Source organism: Echinops telfairi, unplaced genomic scaffold (assembly GCF_000313985.2).
Source record: "Echinops telfairi isolate 266 unplaced genomic scaffold, ASM31398v2 ScPeMD7_11;HRSCAF=52, whole genome shotgun sequence".
NCBI lineage: Eukaryota > Metazoa > Chordata > Mammalia > Afrosoricida > Tenrecidae > Echinops > Echinops telfairi.
In genome coordinates this window covers 17639277-17661966 of record NW_022103908.1, presented here as the reverse complement: position 1 = coordinate 17661966, position 22690 = coordinate 17639277, and the positions used below count along the sequence as shown (strand labels likewise).

General features: G+C 39.1%; 1 protein-coding gene and 1 pseudogene across 7 annotated transcripts in view; one reads left to right on the top strand and one right to left on the bottom strand.

The window, feature by feature from the left end:
* Nucleotides 1-22690, bottom strand: part of PCDH9 (protocadherin 9) — a 1095802-nt gene that overhangs the window by 503433 nt on the left and 569679 nt on the right. The gene's annotated exons all lie outside the window — the stretch shown is intronic.
* LOC101654422 lies at nucleotides 4924-5419 on the top strand (annotated as a pseudogene).

Genomic DNA, 22690 nt, shown 5'->3' with positions numbered 1-22690 from the left:
TGTGAGAATGGGGCAGGGCCATTCAGTGTTTCATTCTGTTGTAAATAGTGCTGATGTGAGTTGGAAGAGACTAAATGGTGCTTAAAAACAACATAATGGGTTGGCTGATCCTCTTCATTGTATAGAAAACAAGTCAACACCTTGGTAGATCTCAGCTAAGGATCGCTTCTTTGAGGAAATATTGTCTGGTCTTCAGCTTGAGCCTAATCCCCCTAATGTAGATTGTGAGGGCCCTGTGTACCTCTTTTCAGATTAGGTGTCTGTGGCAGTTACATAATCTCCTGTCAACTTGTCAAGGGGTGGAGTCTAGCCTGTCCATCAGGTTGTAGTTGATTACCTCATTTAGAGGTGCCACAGAAATAAATAGCTCACTGGGGGCAAGATACAGACACACTCTCTACTTCATCTTCCTGGTGACACAACTCCTGGAGCTACGCTAGAGCCCTGGAGCTAGAGGAGCCACGTAGAGACCCCTGCAAGTGCTGAGATTCTTCAACTACCACTGGATCCACAAGACACTCCACCCACTGGCCAGTGATCTTCCTGCATTAGAAGTCATTGCATGTGGTGAATGAGTCTGGAGAGTAATTTATAGAGTGGTATTGGACATATGGGCTAATATTGGACTTATGGACTTGATCTGGACTTGGCTGGGATGTTTTTTTAATATACAATTGCTCTTTGATATAAAGTTATCTCTTACATATATAAGTGTCTGTAGATTTGTTTTTTTAGTCAACCTGAGTGACACAGTGTTATAGTCAGGTTTTAATGATAATTATGAACCTGCAGGCTATTTGAGTAATAAAATAATAAATAGGTCTATGCTGGCTCACCATTGTCTTTCCTGTATCTTGTATAGTTAATAAAATGATGGTCATGTGCACGGTATACGTTTCATAATTCAAAATATACTTAGTGTGAGGAGGTGTCGTGCCATGTGAGTTAAGAAGACTTAATTGGCTCTAAGGAAGTGGATCTACTTTGGGTGTCTTCTCAAGCCCTCCTTCAATGCAAGAACACTTTGTTCTAACGACATGGTGTTCTGTGATGCTCACCCTCCTGGCAGGATCACTGAAGACAAAATGGGTGTACAAGCAAATGTGGTGAAGAAAGCTGATGGTGCCTCGCTACCAAATGATATAGCATCTGGGATCTTAAAGGCTTGAAGTTAAACACATAGCCATCTAGCAGAAAAGAAACAAGCCCACATGGAAGAAGCCCACCAGCCAGTGTGATCATGAGGTGTCGATGGAATCAGAGAACAGACAGCAGAAGACACAAAACAAATGAACAAACCACAAAATATATTGCTGTGAATGAGGGGGGTCTGAACAGAGACCCAAAACCCATCTGTAGACAATGGGACAACCCCTTACAGAAGGGTTACAAGGAAGTCAACCAGGGTGAAGTATAGCACTGATGAAACACACAATATTCCTCTGGTTCCTTGAGGCATCCTTACCCGACCTTATCATGACCCCAATCCTGCTTTTCACTGTGAGCTAGACCAGAGAATGTACACAGGTACAGGACACACCCCTTAGGAACAGAAATGGGAGTAGCGATACCAGTAGGGTAGGGGGAAAGTGGGGAGAGGAGGGCGGAAGAAACCTCAGGGGAAGGGAGCCAGTGGTCAGTGTAAGATGTGAAAATAATAATAATTCATAATTTATCAAGGGGTCAAGAGGGTGCGAGGCAGGGAGGGAGGGTAAAAAGAAGAGCTGATACCAAAGGCTCAAATAGAAAGTAAATGTTTATAAAAGATTGTTGGAAAGGTATGTATAAATATGCTTGATATAACTGATGTATGGATTGCTCTAAGAGCTGTAAGAGCCTCCAATAAATTATCTTAAAAGATAATAAATAAAAATAAAAGGAGTGCTTTATCATTTCTCAAATCTATGAAAGTTTAAGCACTGTGATGAGAAGAATAAACCTTGATTCACAGTTTCTTTTCAATGAAACGTTTAGATATTAGAGTAATCTGCTAAGGCAGGTTATAGATTCTTCAACATAACTATCATGGTTTTATATAAAATTGGTATTGAAATCAAACAATTTGTATCCAACTTGCATCTGAATATGATTGTAGTGAAAACAGAGAAAATAACTTCTGGGGTTATTTCTAGGTTTACATTTTGGAAGCTGTTTATTTTATTTATGATCATGGACTTTTTGAATTACATGTTCAGTTAATACTCCAAGTTGTGTCATTAGCCTACTAAAAGAAAACTCTGTGTTTCCCATGCAATAGAAATGTAAATCATCTGCATGATATTAAGTTTATAAATGTGCTTCCCAAGCCTAAGCACAGTGATTGATAGTCCCACTGAACCTTTAGTGTGAGCTCTGGCAAGGAGGGATAGAGAAATTCACTTTAAACAGAATTGAGAGAAACATCTCATAAGTGAATCAAATTTCAATAATTCACAAGCAACAAAACCCAAGTTTGTCAAAGGAGATGCATGATAAATGCTGTAGCCCAAACCCAAATTAGTATTATCGTATTAAATTATATGTTCTATTTTTCAAGCTATTTCTCATCCACACCTTTCTTTAAAATACTTCTAGAAATATTTCATATTAATATTAAATACAATTGCATATACTATATCATTAGAAATAGGTTCTATTATAGTTCTTCAAACATTTCATGCTGACATATACAGATGTGTGTGTACCAGGAATAGCAGCATATGCACAAGGTTGTAAGTAAACACTAATACTTTTCTGTTGAAAAGACAAAAAATATTTTTAAGGAATATGCTTTTCTTCTTAGTTATTTTTTCCCTCATTTTCAAAATATGTTTTTCTTTCTTGTATTCCAAGCAATAACAGGGCAGTGGGGGATTCAATCTACTATTATCAATTGCCATGTAATATAAAATTTACTATATACGTTGAACTGGCTCAAATAATATCTTAGTCCAAATCCCCAGCATACTGCCGAGAGGTCAACTCCCACTCACAGCAAGCCCATATGTGACATGCAGAACAGAACTCAGCGCGCGGTCTTCCTGGTGAGGACCATCATCGAAGCAGAGAGCCAGGTCTTTCTTCCATGGCTTGTTGGATGAGTTCAAGGCATCAACCTTTGGCTAGTAGTCAAACAGTCTGTACTACCCATCAACTTAGATGTGTATGCTGAGATTTTGCTACATTTTAAAAATAATTTGAAGTATCTTAATGGTGAGTCAGTGATTGAGATAAAATACAAAGTAGCACACTCCTCCACAAACTGAAACTGATTCAACTGTCCCTTAAATACATATCTATATCTATATATTTATATTTATATATATTTATTTATATATTTATAGATACTTCCAAAGTCATGAAAGCCAAATTTCCTTCAGCACTCTGTATCCTTTTCTGAACTGAGTAAGAACCAATGTTTTAATTAGTTCGTTAGTTTAATGGCTTGACTATGTCTCTTAGTTATTTTAAAATATAAGACCAAATGAATGCTGACTTAGGATGGAGTCATATGAAAGTTAACAGTTTGCTTTGCAGATGGAAAAATACTTGAAAATTAGTCTATTAAAGTGTCTAGTTAACCCACACCTTCAAAATCCTCTAGTAAAATGGTCGATGAACAAGAGTAAGACAGGATATTATATGGTAGTGAATTTCCTATTTCATTCTTGCAACTTACCAACGGGAACAGAGGGGTGGACACATAGGTGGAAAATAGATGCGTGTATATATGTAACTGTATTATTCAAATGGGAGAAAGCCTGGACTTCGTGCTCTGGTAAAGAACGTACAGTCTTGGAGCCATGCAGGGGCAGTTACATCCTGTCCGACAGTGTCATATGAAGTAGCACAGACTCACGTATCTTAGACACTAAATGTAAACCGACAACGTAAGCCTTCATCTTTATTCCTAACACCAATATTCTTACAATGAAAGGTGCTTTGATTTGACCTTACCTTTGGAAAATTGTTCCTATAATTTTATAAGCTTAGTCATCAGGGAGTGTTTTAACTTTCAAGATTAATTCAAGATAATCCTTACCTTCACAACATTCCTTTATCTATGACATGAATGGAATAGAAAGTTAGAACTTTTCCATATAGTTCTTTAACCAATAGCCACAAATTACTCCTTTCACGAGTTTGAATTTTTATAAGTGCTATTCAATCACCTATAGTTAATTGTTCAGATCGTTTTTCCCAGCAGCAATCATTTTTGTTGGATATGTTTATTAATCTTGTAACTAAAAACACACAAAGTAGAAATCTCTTGCCAAGAATCCATTCCCCAAATTGGCAAGTGTAAACTATGGAATATAAGCTCATATGCTACAAATTAACAACCAACATAGATAACTCGATTTGTTAAACATGGCTTCCTTTTGGAATATCTTAATAGCTATGTGACAATCTAATCTCTACATAGGTATATAGTATATTTAAGAACAATGACATTTTTTTATAGAGAGAAAGTATAAAGCTATCTATTTAATAGCCTCGGCACTCTAAAACATGGGACAAAGACAAGATCCTCTACTCCCAGAAGGAGTCTATCTGCCTATAGAATGTCTGTGAGCTGGCACAACTGAACAACAGTGATTTCTTTAGTGCATTCTGAAGGATGTAAGACTGTCAATCCAGCCTGCAAGTCTTTTTGTAACATTCAGAATGATGTTACACGTGATGATTAAACATTGAAAATGTTCACACCAATAGCAAAAGATTACATTTACATTCAGACTACATATTAGTTTATTAAGCAATTTAAAGCAGTTATTACTTAGGCCAGTCTGAATCTTGGTAACCCCATGTGTGTCAGAAGAGGATTATGCTTTTTATAATGTTAATGATTTGTTTTATTGAAGTAGATCACCAGGCTTTCCTTATAAGGCTCCTGTGCTTGCTCCTCTTCATCATCTTCCCCGGCCCTCTGCTGCCGCAGCCATGAAGGTCGAGCTGTGCAGCTTCAGCGGGTACAAGATTTACCCTGGGCACTGGCAGCGTTACGCCAGGACCAATGGCAAGGTTTTCCAGTTCCTTAAAGCAAAATGCGAATCGGCATTCCTTTCCAAGAGGAACCCTCGGCAGATAAACTGGACGGTCCTCTACAGGAGGAAGCACAAGAAGGGGCAGTCGGAAGAAATTCAAAAGAAAAGAACCCGCCGTGCAGTCAAATTCCAGAGGGCCATCACTGGTGCATCTCTAGCTGATATAATGGCCAAGAGGTTAGAAAGGCCCAACGAGAGCAGGCCATCAGGGCTGCCAAGGAAGCAAAAAAGGCAAAGCAGGCTTCTAAAAAGACAGCAATGGCCACTACTAAGGCCCCCACAAAAGCAGCACCGAAGCAAAAGATTGTGAAGCCCGTGAAAGTGTCCGCTCCCCGGGTTGGTGGAAAACGCTAAGTTGGCAGCTGAGACGTTCTAATAAAGATGCAACTATAAAAAAAAAAAAAAAAGCTCCTGTGCTTGGAGCATCCACCTTGGTTAGCAACTGAACACCATTTCGACAACCCAGGGATTCCATTAATCATCCTATGAGGTTCTTCCAATATAGCAATGAAGCGCAATATGGAATTGATCTGTTTGCATGTTTCTGGTAACATATCTATCTTTTCGCATATTATGACTTTACACAAAAGTTCATATTCATCATTACCCATTTCTGCACAAGAAGCCCTAAAGGTATAGTGGGTTTTACATCGGACTGATAAGCATAAGGCCAACAGTTTGAAACCACCAGATGCTCCACCGGAGAGAGGGAGAGAGATGAGGCTTCCAACACTCACACAGATTGATAGTCTCAGAGACTCCTGGGGGCTGTTCTACGACCTCCCACAGGGTCTTTGTGAGTCAGAACGGACTCTGTGGCAATGCCTATGCTTTTTAAAGATCTGAGTAACCACCAGCCACTCTCAGGGAGAAAGACCAGGCTTTCTTCTCCTATAAACATTCATGGCCTTGGAAATTCACAGGGATCATTATACCCTGTCCTATATGTTGGCATCGGCTTGATGGGTGCAAGTTTATTTCTTTTTATATAAGTGTGAATATTTGAAAAAATAATTTAGCTATATACCTAATCAAATGAATATCAGCAGCTTCTATGCCTTAGGTGCTAACTATATGCTCGACACCGAATATAAATTCTTAGCTTATTACTTCAGTCTGGGCTATACATATTGTTATGAGATTTTTCCAGTAAGGAGTGGAAATAGGTAATTATTTAAGATTCGGCAGTTACTGTGAATTGATAATGAGCTCCACCTCATATGTTATACTCTAAACTACTGTGAAATGCAATCTCCTCCTGGTAACATAACACCCAGCCCTCTGTGGTGGCAGAGTTGAATAAGGCTGAAATAGCTTATCACTAAAAGAAGCATCTACATTCGTCTTACTGTGAATTCAATGATTATCATTTTATCTAATAGGATTAGATAAAATACAAAAAACAAATTGTTGAACTCATAAAATAATATACTGGTGGATCCTTTTATACAGCCAAAAATATCACATAGCTGTTTGCTTGTTTGTTTTCTGTAAAATTATATCTACAATGGATTCTAATGCTGACTTCTCAAAGTTTCAAATGTGCATCGCTAATTAAGGCAGCTGTGAAATCCCAGGAAGATTCCATTACCTTCATTTGACACAACATGCTGCCAAAATGCTCCAAAATATAATGTAAAGCTTAACTATCAAACACTTCCTACAAAACTTTGTGTAACTAAAGTTCATTGTATAAAAAGAAGAAGTTGCAAGCTATTAAAACAGGAAGAAGTTTCACAGGGTTTCAGAAAATAAATCATGAACTAAGGATGGAATATACACATAACGTGTGCACAATCACAAATGTATAACATCACGTGCATGCATGTATATGTATATATGTGTATGTATTTTCTGAAAAAAATTATTGGAACAGAGGTTAACTAAATTGAAAAGAACCGTACACATTCAGCATAAACAAAAAGCATAGGAAATATTCCAGGAATGAGTGTCTCACATACACACACACACACACACACACACACACACACACGCACACACGTAAGTAAAAAATTACTGCTATTTGGGTTTTAGTTCATATGCTTTATTGCAAACAGAATATGTTTGAACCGATCTGTGTGGTCAGTGGATGTTGCGCATGAGTTCCTTCAGCAATGTACTTGTCTTAGTCTTGCTGTTGTTGCTAGGTGCTAGGAAGTCAGTTCTAACTCATAGTGGCTCTACGTACAACAGAACAAAACACCACTGGCCCGGCACAGACCTCGCGATCAGTAGTATATTCGAGCCTCTTGTTGCAGACACTGTGTTGATCCATCTACTTCACTTTTTCGTTGTCGCTACACTCGGCCAAGCAAAGTGTCCTTTGGCAGAGCCCTCAAGGAAAGGTCCAACCCAGACAGTGGCGTGCACGGGTGTGTTGGGACACAAAATCCCAAGCAGAGAGCTCAGTTCAGAAGTTAAGAGGACTGTTTTATGGGATTCTAAAGTAGTGATCCAAAGAGGTGATCTTGATATATATATATTTGCTGGGACAACAAATGATCATAGAAGATTTTAATAAAGTGTTCATCGGTTGGTGAGGAACAGGCCAGAAAAGTTGCCCTGAGGAATCCCCTCCCTCCCCAATCGCAGCAGCACATCTGCTCCTTCATAGAGGGTGGCAAGGGCGGTCCTATAAGAATTTTACTGGGAAACGCTACTCCATCCAGCCTAGAGTCCTCAATTTGCCCCCCTGAACTTCTTTTTGTTCTCAAATCTCAAAGAACATTTGATGGGACCTCTGGGTGAAGCACAGGAGGACGGGGACATTTGCTATTTTGAGGTGGTATAAATCAAAGAGCACATAATCTGCTGGGTTGCTTAGAAAGATAGGAGGACTACTTCCACAAGTCTATTGATCTATTTGGAAGACATGTCCAGAAACAGTAGCTTCACGTGATTATATACTTGCTTATTGAAGTTCTATTATTTTAACGCGATACTCTTTGACTCACCTTCTATATATGAAGCCCTGGCGTCACACTGGGTTAAATCTTGAGGTGCTAACCCAAAGGGGAGAGAGATAGTATAGTCCACTTCCTTAAAGATGGTCGAAAATAACTCTACTCGGTCCCATAAGGTCCACTCAACGGCAGTGTGTGTATGTGTGTGTGTTTTGCATATGTCATTTCCAAGAACTTTTGAAGCCTCCCTCACGTAGATATATTAGGCACACATCAGCCTGCATTTGTCTGGCTCTCTACTATGTGATTAGTGAGGTTATTTCCTATGTATACATTTAACCTGCATACACTTGTCCAGCCATTACCCATGGATCAGTGGGTTTTTGACGTTTCGTTTCATCAATACACTTTTTAGATGCTCATTAAAAACTATAATTTTTCTGACCCAAAACGTAATGGCACACTGTTTCACAAACAATTTCAGAAGTTCAGATTTCCCATCAACATACTATTCTTGCCTGAGAGTGACCTATAAGCAAGAGTTCCCCAGCTGGCTGTGGAAGGCTGGAAAAGATACCATTTGAGAAAAAATACTTTAATGTCTAGAAAAAAGCCACCTTCATGAGGATGCAGGAGTAAGTTAAGGGCATTCCCAGAAACGTGAAAGCAAATGTTGGTAAGTCTTTATAATTAAATACCTGGTGATTTATTGTGTTCCATTTCATCTTGCTATGTATTCCCCAGATTGGGGCTTTGTTTCACTGTTACTGAGGTGTTCCAACTGGCAGCTAAACAAAACACTAGTAAGATCATGAGGTCTAACTTAAAGAGTCATGAGACACCCTGTCTATGTTGATCGTGCTGAAAGCACGACAGGAAGAAACGAGCATGTCCACACAAACTAAAAAGGAAGGAATCGACAAGAGTTGAAACATGTGAGAAATATGTGGCCTGTAGAACTAGCCAGGTAGAGTGTGGGAAACTAGTATTGAAGTCATCCATTCTCCATTGGAAACCTTCTCCCAACAATCTGACTTGATAGAAATGCATACATGCTCCCCCTGCTTGCTCTGAGCAGCAAGGGGAGCCACGCAATGAAGTCCCATGAGGAATCCCAAAGATAGACTTCAGGGGCAGGGTATGGCACTCATCAGCCTCATGAAGATCAACAGACAGAATCGGGGCTATTTATTTGCTTTTCTCTTTTTTGTTGTGTTTCAGTTTCAGTTTTTGTTTTTTCATGTATATCTATATAACATAGGCAGGATGAACAATTCCGAGGAGAAAACAAAAGAACTGATGGTTGCGGGGTAGGGGGCATGAGAGAGATGGGGGTGGGGGAATCCCTCAAACTCCGGGACAAAGAACAACAAGTGATCTAAAATTGTAGGTGTGGAGGGTGTAGGATGTCTGGTGGGGCTTGATCAAATGCAATATAGCTGAGAGGAATTAATGAAAACTGAATGAAGGTCAAACATGATAGTGGGACAAGAGAAATGTAAAATGAAATAGAGGAAAGAACTAAGAGGCAAAGGACATTTATAGAGGGCTAAATATAGGCATGTACATATGTAAATATATTTATATATAACAATAGGGACATAGATTTATGTGCATATATATATGTTAAATATTGAAGTAGCAGACGGACATTAAGTCTCTACTCAAGTATACTCCCTCAATGCAAAAACATTTTGTTTTAATAACCTGGCATTGTTATGCTCACCTTCCTGACATGATCGCTGAAGACAAAAATAGGTGCATAAGCAAATGTGGTGAAGAAAGGTAGTGGTGCCCAGCTATCAAAAGATATAGTGTCTGGTCTTAAAGGTTTGAAGATAAACTAGCAGCCATCTATCTGGGAATCAACAAAGCCCACATGGAAGAAGCATCCCAGCCTGTGTGATTAAGAGGTGTCAATGGGATCAGGTATACCGCATCAGAAAACCCAGAACAAACAATCATATGGATGTGAATGGGAGTAGGGGTGGGTGGAGACCCAAAGCCCATCTGTAGACAATTGAAAAACATCTCCTCATAGATGTATCGTAAAAAAGGACAAGCCAGCTACTTTGCAGTATAGCACTGACAAAACATACAGCATTTCTGTAGTTTTCTAATGCTACCCCCCCCCCCCCACTCAATCATGCCCTCAGTTCTACCTTACAAATCCAGCTAGACTGGAGTATGTACACTGGTACAGATAATAGTTTTCAACACATGGAATCCAGGACAGATAAACCCCTGAGGAACAATAAAGGGAATAGTGATGCCATGAAGGGAGTAGGAAGGTGGGGGCAAGAAAGCGGGAACCGATCACAATGATCGACATTTAACCCTCCCACCCCCAAGGAGGATGAACAAAAGAAAAGTGGGAGAAGGGAAACAGTGTAAGGCATGAAAAAATTTTTTTATAAATTATCAAGGGTCCATGGGGGAGAAAGAGTAGGAGAGGGAGGGGGGAAAAAAGCAACTGATACCAAGGACTCAAGTAGAAAGAAAATATTTTGAAAAGGATGATGGCATTTATGTTTTTATAAATGATAAAAAAAATTTTTATCATTTATATTTTTATAAATGATAAAAAAAACATTTAAAGGAATGCATATGTGCTGCATAATGGATTTCTGGCCCTTGTCCATGACTTCCTAAACTATAAATCATGCTTTAAAATAATAATCAATATCTGAGAAATATACTTATTTTCTACACAATACTCAAAACCAGTATTTCCTAAAAGAACAACATTTCATTGTTGACAGAACCCTTGACAGAAGAAAAATTCTATGTATGACATAGTTAAGCTATTTAAATACTCAAAGATTATGGTTAAAACTCTAAACACAGACATTGAAGCCTGGCTTTAAAGTGTAGATTAATCAGGGATATCAGTAATTCTCTTTCCTGAGAAAACCACAGCTAAGATCAAGAGGCACAGCCAATCTTTTAAACAAAATAATATCATTATGGCAATTTTCCAAGATTCAACTCATCCAAAATGTGATCTCACCTCGAAGCATATATACTTTCACTAATGTGCTTAACTATAAAAACATCATAATTTTATTTTGAATATTAAGCCAATCCAAGATATAAAGAAATTCTATATTACTTTGTCTATCTTATGCTTCCTTTATATCCAACTTTAACACAAGAAAGAAATCCAAATATGAAACATCATACTCTGTTCAATATATTATTCTTTTAAAGTAAATATGGACAGAGTTTGAAAGGAAATATGACTTCCAGCCCCAGTTGGACCACTGACATATTGACTTCATAAATCTGATATCACAAAATTTATATTAGTTCTGGCATTTACTGGTCACTTCCTCACCTCCATGAATAAAATGAGATTGCCTGTAAATATCTCAGAGAGACTTTTTGTTCTGTTTCTTCCCTCCTTTTCTTTTCGCTTTAAATTAAGCTGGATGAAATGAGCCCTGCTGGCATTTGCAAACAAACTCAAGCACTTATTAGAAGTATAACCATAGGGAAATTACAGTTTATTTCTGTGCCTCAGTTTCCTCATCTACAGCAGAAGAAGAACAGTATGTAGCTCATAATGCTGTCCTGAGGCTCAAGGGAATTATCAGTCTGCAGCAGTTGGAACAGTGCTTGGCATATAAAACGAGCCACATTATTTGTCAGGATGATTAGTATTCTATTATCTTAATTTATGTTTTTATTGTTTGTTTGTTTCAAATTACTGTACACACCTAGATTTGGAAGTGGCAGGGACGCCCCTCATCTCACATTCTTGGGTGAAATTCATCGTTGCTTATAAGGCAAACAAGAGGAGCACCATCTCAAAACATAACTAGAACAATCTGTTTGATTCAACAAATAGTAAATTGCTCCTGAGCAGGAGGTTTCCTAAATTGACTTGAAAGATCAAGCAAGCAGCAGTGAACTGGTTCCAGCAACTCAGTACAATGCTAATGATTTTTTCATGTTGAATTAATAGGATTGAAATGTTTGTGATTTCAGCAGCTGTTGGGAAGAGTGAGAGACTCCCACCAAAACACTGCCAGCATTGCGCCCCTTGCTTGGCTGTGCTTAGCTAAAACAGGAAAGCTAGCAGTCTGTCTAGAGTACACTAATATTAAATCAATGATAATTAATTCCACCAAAGGCACATATCGAGTATTTCTCCCATCTCAAGGGGAATTTGTATATTTTTTATAAAGTGTGCGTGGAAGAGTAATTTGTTGTGCACACAAAGTAAAATTTATGTTTTTAAGCAGGTGAATGGCTAATGCTTAGCTGTCTGATTAATTATCACAGCAAGAAATGATCAGAGTTTGCCAACACAGAAAACGTTGTTACTTTGCTCAAACACATTATTGCCCCCTTAGATCTTCCACTGGCTCCCAATCGCCTCCTGTTTAAAAATTAAATGTTTCCTCTACATCTGTATTGAGATTATTTCCTCTCAGAAACACTGCTAATCATGGATTCATTTCTGATCATTTCCCCCAACACACAGGTATATTAATTTAATGACATTAAAAAGTTATCTTTCCAGGAATTTGACATTCTCTGATTGTTGATATTTCTTTCACTTGCCTGTTCTTTTGGTAACTTTTGATTATAAATACTATAACAGCAACGTTTTTGATTAATATATACTGTAATTGTGGTCATTGAAAACACAGTGCTTTGGCTTTTGGTTGTAGTAAAAATTTACAGTGTTGGAAACTCCCTTGCAGGACAGTTATGTTCTGTCTTACAGAGTCAACGTGGAACTCAAATGGACTCCCATAGAGTCCCCACCTCAATGCACTGCATGCTTAAATAAGGAGATTAAATAAGTATTTTCAGGTAGGATATCGCCCTATGATTAATTTTAGGAATCGTGATAGTTACACAATTATGGAAAAAATCTCAATTATTTTTCTGTAAGTACATACATTAAAAACATGTATTTTGATGCATGCAAATAGCTGGGGGGGGGTGGATGGACAAAGAGGCCAGTAACACCCTCCAGATGAAATAATCTTTGGCCTCAGACAGAGCACCACAATATTCAAGCCAGATAAAAAGACAGAGAAATAGACTAGATTGATAAATAGACAAAGCAAGAACAAAATGGGGGTCAAATGTCACCGTTGATGAAATCCCTCTCAAGCAAGATACACATAAATATTCAGTTGGAAGTCATAAAAATCTCTGATGAAAATTAACAGTATGAATACTGTTAATTGTGTAAATTATGTAGGCATGCCTTTCTAAAAAGTTAATACATCCTCGGTCCTCTTATGAAGCGACTGGGGATCAACTTTCGAACATTACATTTTTATTCTCTAAAGGTAAATGAAAATATGTATAACTATATACAGGTTAACGCTTGGTCAACATTTTGTAAAAATAATACTAGAATGCTGTTTTTATATATAGTTTGTTTGTTTGTTTGTTTTGGTATACTAGTGCTTGGGGTTTCTATAGATGGTTGTCCTCCCTCTCCAACAAATATACGTTTGTTTACACCCCATGCTCCTTTTCCCCTAACCACCAAGTGACTGACCAGTTTACAGGAGCGATCTCCGAAGAGTCATACATTTATAATGAAAATAGTATGACCAAAGCTGTCAACCGTGTGGCATGACTTAAGTCATTTTATGCTGGCTAATAGTATTAACATCTTGATTAACCTCAAGCACAGAGATAATACCATGAGTATTAGGTATATTTTTGAAAGCATGTTAATCTAGGGGAGGAAATGAGCCAGTCAGGGTGTAGTATAGCACTGATTAAACATTCAACTTCCCTCTAGTTCTTTAGTGATCCCTACCCCCCACTATCATGACCCCAATTCTACCTTACAAATCTGGCTAGACCAGAGAATATACACAGGTCCAGATGAGACCTGGAAAAACAGGGAATCCAGGACAGATAAACCCCTTAGAACCAATAATGAGAGTAGTGATAATTGGAGGGGAAGGGGAAGGTGGGGGAGAAAGGGGGAATCGATCACAATGATCTACATGTAACCCCCTCCTGGAGGAAGGCCAACAGAAAAACAGGTGAAAGGAGACATCGAACAGTGTAAGACATGAAAAAAAAAATGTTATAAATGATCAAGGGTTCATGAGGGAGGGAAGGGAAAAATGAGAAGCTGATACCAAGTGCTCCAGTAGAAAGAAAACGTTTTGAGAATGATGATGGCAACAAATGTACAAATGTGCTTGACACAATGGATGGATGGATGGATTGTGATAAGAGTTGTACGAGCCCCCAATAAAATAATATTAAAAAAACTAGAACTATAGCTTCTGTTGGATAAATTGAAGGTTTAATTCACTAATACTTATTTTTCAAAATTATATGTATACATATGTACACACATATACATTATATATGTATATATGATTTTATATATGTATATAGACAAACATACCATATCTACTTCTGTATAAGTAAAGTTTTTCAGCATTTTTAATGCAGTTTTCATGGTAAAATTAGGTGCCTCAGCTGATATTCGGGTTGGCTTATACTTGAGTTTATATGATATATGAAAGTTATATATGTGTACACCTATACATATGTGCATATGATGGGGTAACCCCCCAAAAAGAAATTTTTAAAAGCCATGTACTTAATTTTTATTACAAAAAAAAGCGTATTGCTCTCAAAGTACTCTCCATTACACTTAGGTGATAATATTTGTCAAATCTGTGATTCCATTTTTGGAAACATTTTTCAAACTCTTCTGTTTGGATGGCTGACAGCACCTCCCTTATTTTTGTCTTCACTCTTCTATGTCACCGAATAGCTGTCCTTTCATGCCCTCTTCATTCAGGGAAACAATAGGTCAGAGGGAACAAGGTCGGGTGAGTAAGGTGAGTGGGGCCAGAGAGGCATGCTGTTTTTGCCCAGAACTAGTGCACTGAGGTGGCTGTGTCAGCAGATGCATTGTTGTGGTGGCAAGACCATTCCCACACCTGCCAAAAATCAGGGCTGTTTGGTCACACATTGTAACAGCAATCCTTTCAGTAACTCTAAATTGAAAACTTGATTAACATTCTGGCCTAGTGGAACGAACTCCAAATGCACTATCCCCTTTAGGTTTAAAAAAAAAAAACAAAAAAGCATCATCTGGATCTTGGATTTTACTTGATCTATTTGGGGGCGAGTTGGAGATGGTGTCTTCCCCTGGCTTGTTTGATGTTTCCTTTTGGGGTCATAGGAATAGCACCACGTCTTGTCACCAGTAATGACCTTAGGGAAAAAAAAATCTGGGTCACTGTGTAGCTGTTCTTTCAAGGCAAGGGTGTTTCTACTCAATGCCCATTTCCCTGGGCAGTCAGAAGCCAAGACATAGCTTTCACAGTGGACCTTCTTATTCCCAAATCTTCCATTAAAATCTGCTGAGCCAAACTTCAAGATAGTGCAGAGAACTTCCCCATCCCTTCAATGGTCAGTCGTCCGTTTTCGAGCACAAGTGCATGATTTTTGTCAACATTTTCCTACATTTTGAAGGTGACAGACTTCCAGACCGAGGTTTGTCATCTACTGACTTTTTACCTTTTTGAAATGAGCAAACCACTCATACACTTGAGTTTTTCCCATCGTGCTGTCCTTTTTAGCTCTGTTCAACATCACAAGAGTTTCAGCAGCATTTTTCCCACGCAGGAAACAAAATTTCACAGCCACACACTGTTCTCATAAATTGACCATCACACACACAAAACATAATCCGAGGATCATGTGAAACTGTTTTTACAAAAAATTTCACTGTGACCCGAGGAAGCCTTCCCAGGTGATGCCACTGGGTTCACTCACTCATACTGAGTTGCCAGATGCACACCTACTAGAAAAAGGAATACTACACAAGCTCCGGCTAGCAGAGATTTGTTCTAGCTTTCTGCGGGTATACCCTCGTGCAAGTGTATATTTATGTTTAAAAGTTAAAATGCCTTTAATGTACATTTTTCCAGACATGAGATAGACACATGCACAAACACACTGAAGTGTGCACACACGTATAATTTACACATCATCATTGAGTCCTTAGGATTTCTGCTTGATAAAAATATGAAGATGCTTATTAATTGTGGTGTCTAACGTCTAAAAGTACATTGTCAGACCCTGGTCATTATGCCGTCATTAGAAAGAGACCATTATCATCAATGCTATGAACTTTTCAGTGTAGTTCAAGATATAGTGTGTAGAACCAATTACAACAAAAACCTTTGAGGAGGTAAGGAAACCATTAATGTCAATGCATTAAAGCCTTCATATTTGGGGTTCAATGATACTGAACATGCATGTACATTCAAGCAGAAACACTTGAATTGCTGATATATCGCAAAGCATATTGTGAATTAAAGGGATACACTAGAGTACTTAATATATACTGAGAAGGCAATAGTAGTGCTATGCATAGTTGTTAAGAATTATGGCAACCAGTGCAGAACTGTTGTGCTTTAGTGGATTATACACTGGAATGCCGACACCAGCAGATCACACCCACCAACAGCTGCTTTCTGCTCCCAAAAGGAATTATAGTGTTGGAAACCCGAAGAGGCAGTTCTTCTCTGCTATATTGGGTCATTCTGAGTCAAATTTGATGTCTGACAGTGAGGTGTGTTTATTTTTTCTTTGTTTTTCACACGCCGTGATGCAAGCACTGCCCTGCTCACATTCAGGTTGATAGCATGCCACCAGACAGTCCACAGGAGAAAGAAAGGGGACTCTGCTTCTGTGAAGATTTAGATTGGAAACCTTCTGGGGAAGTTTGCCCTTGTCCTATAGTGTCAACACATGTCGGAATCAATTCAGTAGCAGTAGCTTTGGTTTTGTTTTTATACCCATAGTAGCACAGTTACCTAAAGTGACTGCTTTTAAAATTACTTGCTTTATTGCTGCTGAGACAAATTACAAGGGATACTCCCGGCCCACCCACCTCGATGCATAGCTTGGTTGTCTTATATTGTTGCCAAACACCAGTCAAATACATTCTTGAAGTGTGCAGTAGTTAAACCAGGACTTTTTCTCATTCTGAAGCTCATCAGACAATGGAAGGATCACAACATCCTTTCTCTAGAGACGGTCACCTATTCTCAGATGCATTTCTGCACGAGCTCTGATCTTAGTTACTCGCTAGAGCTGTGCTCGAAGCATTTTGCTCCTCTGCCTCTGGCACGTCATATGCGATGTGGTAGGCAAATAAAGTCAACTCCATATGTAACTCATGAAGACTTACACTTACTGTGGCTGGGGAACCAAAGTCAATAGTGAAATATATGTAATTATTTGTAAGATTCTGAACTTGCATTTATCCTTGTCATTGTCAAAATATAATATTCCTAAAGAGAATGATGAAACACTCAACTACATTACTGACTCCTTAGAAACACAATGAGCTTCATGTTCTTACACTTCAATTTCTACTATTAATATATTGTGGAATCAGGGAACGTTACAGTAACATCTGCAATAAATACCAGTGCCTCTACCTGTTACCTATTCTTCTATTATTTTTTAAATCATCAGCTAAAATCAAGGGATGTACAAAATCCATCTGCACCAGAAACAAAATCAACAAACTCGAAGAATGATCAATATACAGTGGCTAAGTTCTCTCCATGTGCCCAACACTGACCTCTTTTTTCTTTTTTCTATTTTTAATCATTTTATTAGGGGCTAATACAACTCTTATCACAATCCATACACACATCAATTGTAAAGAACATTTGTACATTCATTACCCTCATCACTCTCAAAACATTCCCTCTCCACTTAAACCCCCGGCATCAGGTCCTCATTTTTCCCCTCCTTCCCCCCTCCCCCCTCCCTCATGAGCCCCTGATATTTTATATAAATTGTTACTTTGTCATACCTTGCCCTGTCGGACGTCTCCCTTCACCCACTTTTCGGTTGTCCATCCCCCAGCGAGGAGGTCACATATAGTTCCTTGTAATCGGTTCCCTCTTTCCTACAGAAGAACCATACTGCACAAGCATTGCTATACACTTTTACTCATGAGGAAACTGTGGTTTGGGGAAAATAATAAAATCGTATGAAGATGGGTTGACAGCACTGGAGTTTCACTTAATTCCAAATCCAATTTTGTTAGTTACTGTAAACAAACAAAAACAAAACTCTTCTTTCTTATTCCTTCAGTAGCTCAACACCAGAAGAACACTTTTGATACATTTTAAAATGAAAAACCACACTGTATAAAACCTAGGGAGAATACTTGTCCTAGAAGGTGGACAGTACCCCTTACCACCTTTATAGCTGCAGATTCTTCTTTACATTTTGCTTCAGGGATAGTGTGAGCTGGGTAAGGAGGTCTATTCAGAAACCTCAGAGAGTTGCCACTGCCCCATCCCTTACCTGCTAGCTCTAAAATTCTACAACAAAAATATCCTTCAGGAGGAAGGATAAAGAATGATCTTCAGTACAGAACAGACTGCTACTTTTTCATTGTCTTCCCTGGATCTGGTCCTAATTCATTCAAAGCAAAAAGAAAGAGAGAAAGCAAAGAAAAGAAGCCAAGCTGGTGTCTTGGGCAAGTTGCAAATGAGGGGAGGTCAATGCCCTCTCTCCTTATATCACTTGACACTTCTTTCCTTGGTTGAACTGAAGTTTCATTTCTCCCAGTTTCAGAGCTCAGACCAAAGACTGGATACATGCCAGTAGATGGTGAGCCAACTCCGGGTCTCCTGGGACTGAGGCAACAGGAGGACTCTCCATTGGGTCCCATGACCCTGCCATCAGCCTACATCAGGTTACAAAGGAGGAATGGGAGAGCTTTCTCTGCCTGCCAAGAACTGTAGCCTTTACCAACCAGGCACTGAGAAATAGCACGGTATTTTTCTATTTCTGGACTGAATCAAAGCACACCCCTTTTTCAATGAAGGGAAACCACACTGCTCTCTTGGAGCCGTGGGCATGGTAGATGGAGCAGAGAATGATGGCCTAGGCCATTCGATGCAAAATGAGCACATTCTGATGAGAAATGGGACTCCTTACACTAGACTGGGATTCGAGGAGGGGCAGTGGAGAGGTGAGGCCCTGCCTCTGCCACTGTTAAGGGGATGTGCGGCAGGGGCGGCAGCGATTCATCTCACATTGTCTAGAAAAAGCCTAACATGGGACGTGTCACTTCTGTTTCTTCTAGTCTGCTCAGACCCTACAACTGCCCTTTGGTTGGTGTAATAAAAGGTCAACTTCCCCAAGTAATCATAAATACATATATTTGGTAAAAAATCATTTAACAGAAAAAGATAAACCATAAAAGCATAAATAAGACTACGAAATGAAAGACTAAGTTTTACAGTGATAATGAGATATGACAAATAAATCAGCTTACATTAATCTCTTAATTTTTTTAATGATTTCCTTATCATCTAAAGTGGCTTTAACTAACGAAGGTTTGGAATCACATGGATCACACAGGAAGGAGCCCTGGCGGTGTCGTGGTTCAGCACTGGGCTGCGGTCAGCATGGCTGGCAGTTGGAAACCACCAGCCCTCCACAGGAGAAAGACCGGGCTTTCTGCAGTCTTGGTCACCCACAGGGAGTCACTAGGAGTCATCATTGACCCCAAGGAAGTGAGTATGTTTGTTTGCTATAATGAAGACCTGGAGCAGGATGGAGTGACACAGTGGCAGCCATCAAGGGCTCACACCCATTTTGAGAGGGGTTCAGGCCCAGCCGTGGTTTGCTCAGAGAGAGAGTGGAGACCAGCTGGAAGCCACTCCATGGAGCCTCACAGCAGCAAGAAGCTAGAGCAATGGACTGCTTGGTAGTGCCCAGCGTTGAGGTGACTGACCACTAGCCAGAAGGTTGAAGGTGAGAGATCACTCAGAAGCTCCTGGGGATACGTGCCTGGTGATGTGGTCCTGAAATGCTGTTCCTGACATCCCTAATAAGCCTCATTCTCCTCTCACCTGAAGGGTCACCCTCAGTCAAGATTCAAGCCATCACAACTTTTTTTTCCTTTGATATTTATTTTTTAAAAACTAACTGTAGCAAAAAATACCAGCAAAAAGAAGGCAAGAGTGACTTCCTTAATACAAAACTGAAATCCATACCTTGTCAGTCCAGTTCTCTTTTGTAAATATAGACCATAGCATCTGTTTAAGATTTCCAAAGTAACAATGCCTCCCTAGCATATGGGACAAAGAGAATCCTTGCATTCTCTATAAAATGTAAACTTAAAACGAACAGCTAACAAATCCACACATATATGCTAATCATCTCACCTGATCTCTTTGTTAAATTCTCCCCTCCAACTTCAAAAACTTCCTCCTACTCTTCAAAAATTCTAGCTCTTCTTGGTCTCCATACTTCATAATAATGTCACCCCAAATCACACCTGTTGTCATGTGGACTTTGACTCAATGTGATCCAATAGACAGAACAGAAGGGTCCTGCAGAGTTTCCAAAGCTGGAAATCTTTACGAAAGCAGACTGGCACATTTCCCCCCTCTCTGTGGGGTAGCTGATGTGTCTCAATTCCTCTCCTTTGAGTTTGCAGCCCAAAGTTTTAACCACTCCATTACCAGTGGCCCTTTCATACTAATGCAGGTGCCATGAAAGTTCTGAAGTCGAGAAAAGATGTTGGCAATTCATCAAATATATTTTATTTCAGTTTTCTAGATACATGAAAAGGAATAAAAGTTTGCCCCAGGCACAATTCCTCTCTTCCCTGTTTCCACTTGGATCTCCCAAGGACTTCTTGGGGTGATATAAGAAAATTTTGCAATATATAAATCTGTTATTTAATATCAAACATAAAATAGCAGTAAATGTTTCTCTTCTTTAAAACTAACAAAGAAAGCCCTTGTTCCACATCCTCATCTGAATCCCCCCAAAAAAAGACCAGACCCAGGATGCCAGGAGAATCTTGGCTGAAAGCAGACAGAGATTATCAGAAAGGGGTTAATATGTCTTCTTATTGACTATGCAAAGGCATTTGAATGGTGGGCCACATTGTGAAAAGATGCAGACCTGGCATAAACTACACAGCAGTCCACTGAGCAGAGAAAGGGGATCTTGTATGGTTTAAAATCAGGAACATGTGTGTATCAGAGATGTATCTTTTCACTCCAACTTTCCTGAATCTCTATGCTGAAGAAAGAATCTGAGAAGCCGGATAATATGGATAAAAACATGAGATCAGCATTGAAGACTCATGAACAACTTCTGATATGCAGATGACACCATCTTACTTGCTGAAAGCAAAGAGGATTTTAAGGACTTGCTGATAAGGATCAAGTGGTAAAACTTCAGTGTAAATTACAATTCGACAAAGAAAATGACATTCCTCACAACTGATCCCATAGGCAACATCATGATAAACTGAGAGAAGGCCGGAGTCGTCAAGGATCTCAATTTCTTGGACCCGCAGTAAACACTCCTGGATAATACTCAGTAATCTAGAAATCAGACCACATTTATTAGATGACTTTGCTACAAAAGAAGCCTTCTTTAATATGCTAAAAAGCAAAGCCATCGCTTTTTGGATTATGGTGTGTCTGTTCTTAACCAGTGTATTTTCAATTGCCTCATCTACACAGGCAAACTGGACAATGAATAAGAAAAACCGAACAAGAAATCGGATGCCTTTAACTCATGACGTTGGTAGTGAACATCGAGTACAGCAGGGCCATCTAGAAGACAGATCTGTCTAGAGGAAGTATAACCAGAATGCTCCTTAGAGGTGAGGATGGTGAGACTTTATGTTGTGTACTTTGGTTCTCTTATTTGGAAGGATCAGTTTCCAGAAAGCACATCATGTGGGTAAAGTCAAAAATTGGCACAAAAAGAAAGAAAGAAAGAAGGAGGCCCTTCAAAGGAGATGGCATGACAGGAATTGCAACAATGGGTTCAAACATAACAGCAACGCAAAGGATGGCTCAGGAATTATTATCACAGATTGGCTGCTATGGTTTGAAATGGAGTCAACTATCTAATAACAGCAAGAAAAGGTCATAAAATGTAAAAATTTAAAAATCTAAACTTCTGTCCTTGAAATCCCTCTTCCCTAACCTAATATAATGTATTAAATTTCACTTAGTTCAGGATTGGTAATGTATGATTTGTACAACTCCCCTTCTTACTAAAAATTATGCATCATTGAAATTATTTATGGAATAACATCAATTGTAAAGTTTAGTGGAACTTTCTTCAAAGCAATGCTAAACATATCATTTAAACTGTCCAAGAGCCTCCTGTGTCTAGTTAATAGTAACATTCTGCCTGACATAATTGGGGAACTGGGTTGCACATTTCAATTATTGTAAATTTAAACCTAAATAGCCGCACATGGCTGCTGGCTACTGTATCGAACAATCCAGTCCCAAGTGCATCTTACAGCTCTTGGTATCTTAGGTAGGTGTATATTGAAAGAAGAAGGAAAAAGGTCTGACGCATATACAACTTAGGGATTTGTGCTAGTGACAATAAACTTAAAAGATGACAAGGCAGCAAAGGGGTCAGGTATCAGGCATCAAAGACAAAAAAAAAAAAATCATAGCATTCTGAATGAGGGGGAGTACGGAGTGGGGACCCAGGGCCTACTTGTGGATAATTGGACATCCCCTTGCAGAAGGGCTGTGGGGAGGAGATGAGCCAGTCAGCAATGATGAAATGATGTAGCAATGATGAAGCAATGATGAAATATACAATTTTCCTCTAGTTCTTGAATGTTTGCCCCCCCCCTGCCATTATCATGATCCTAATTCTACCTTACATATCTGGCTGGACTGGAGGATGTACACTGGCACAGATAGGAACTGGAAA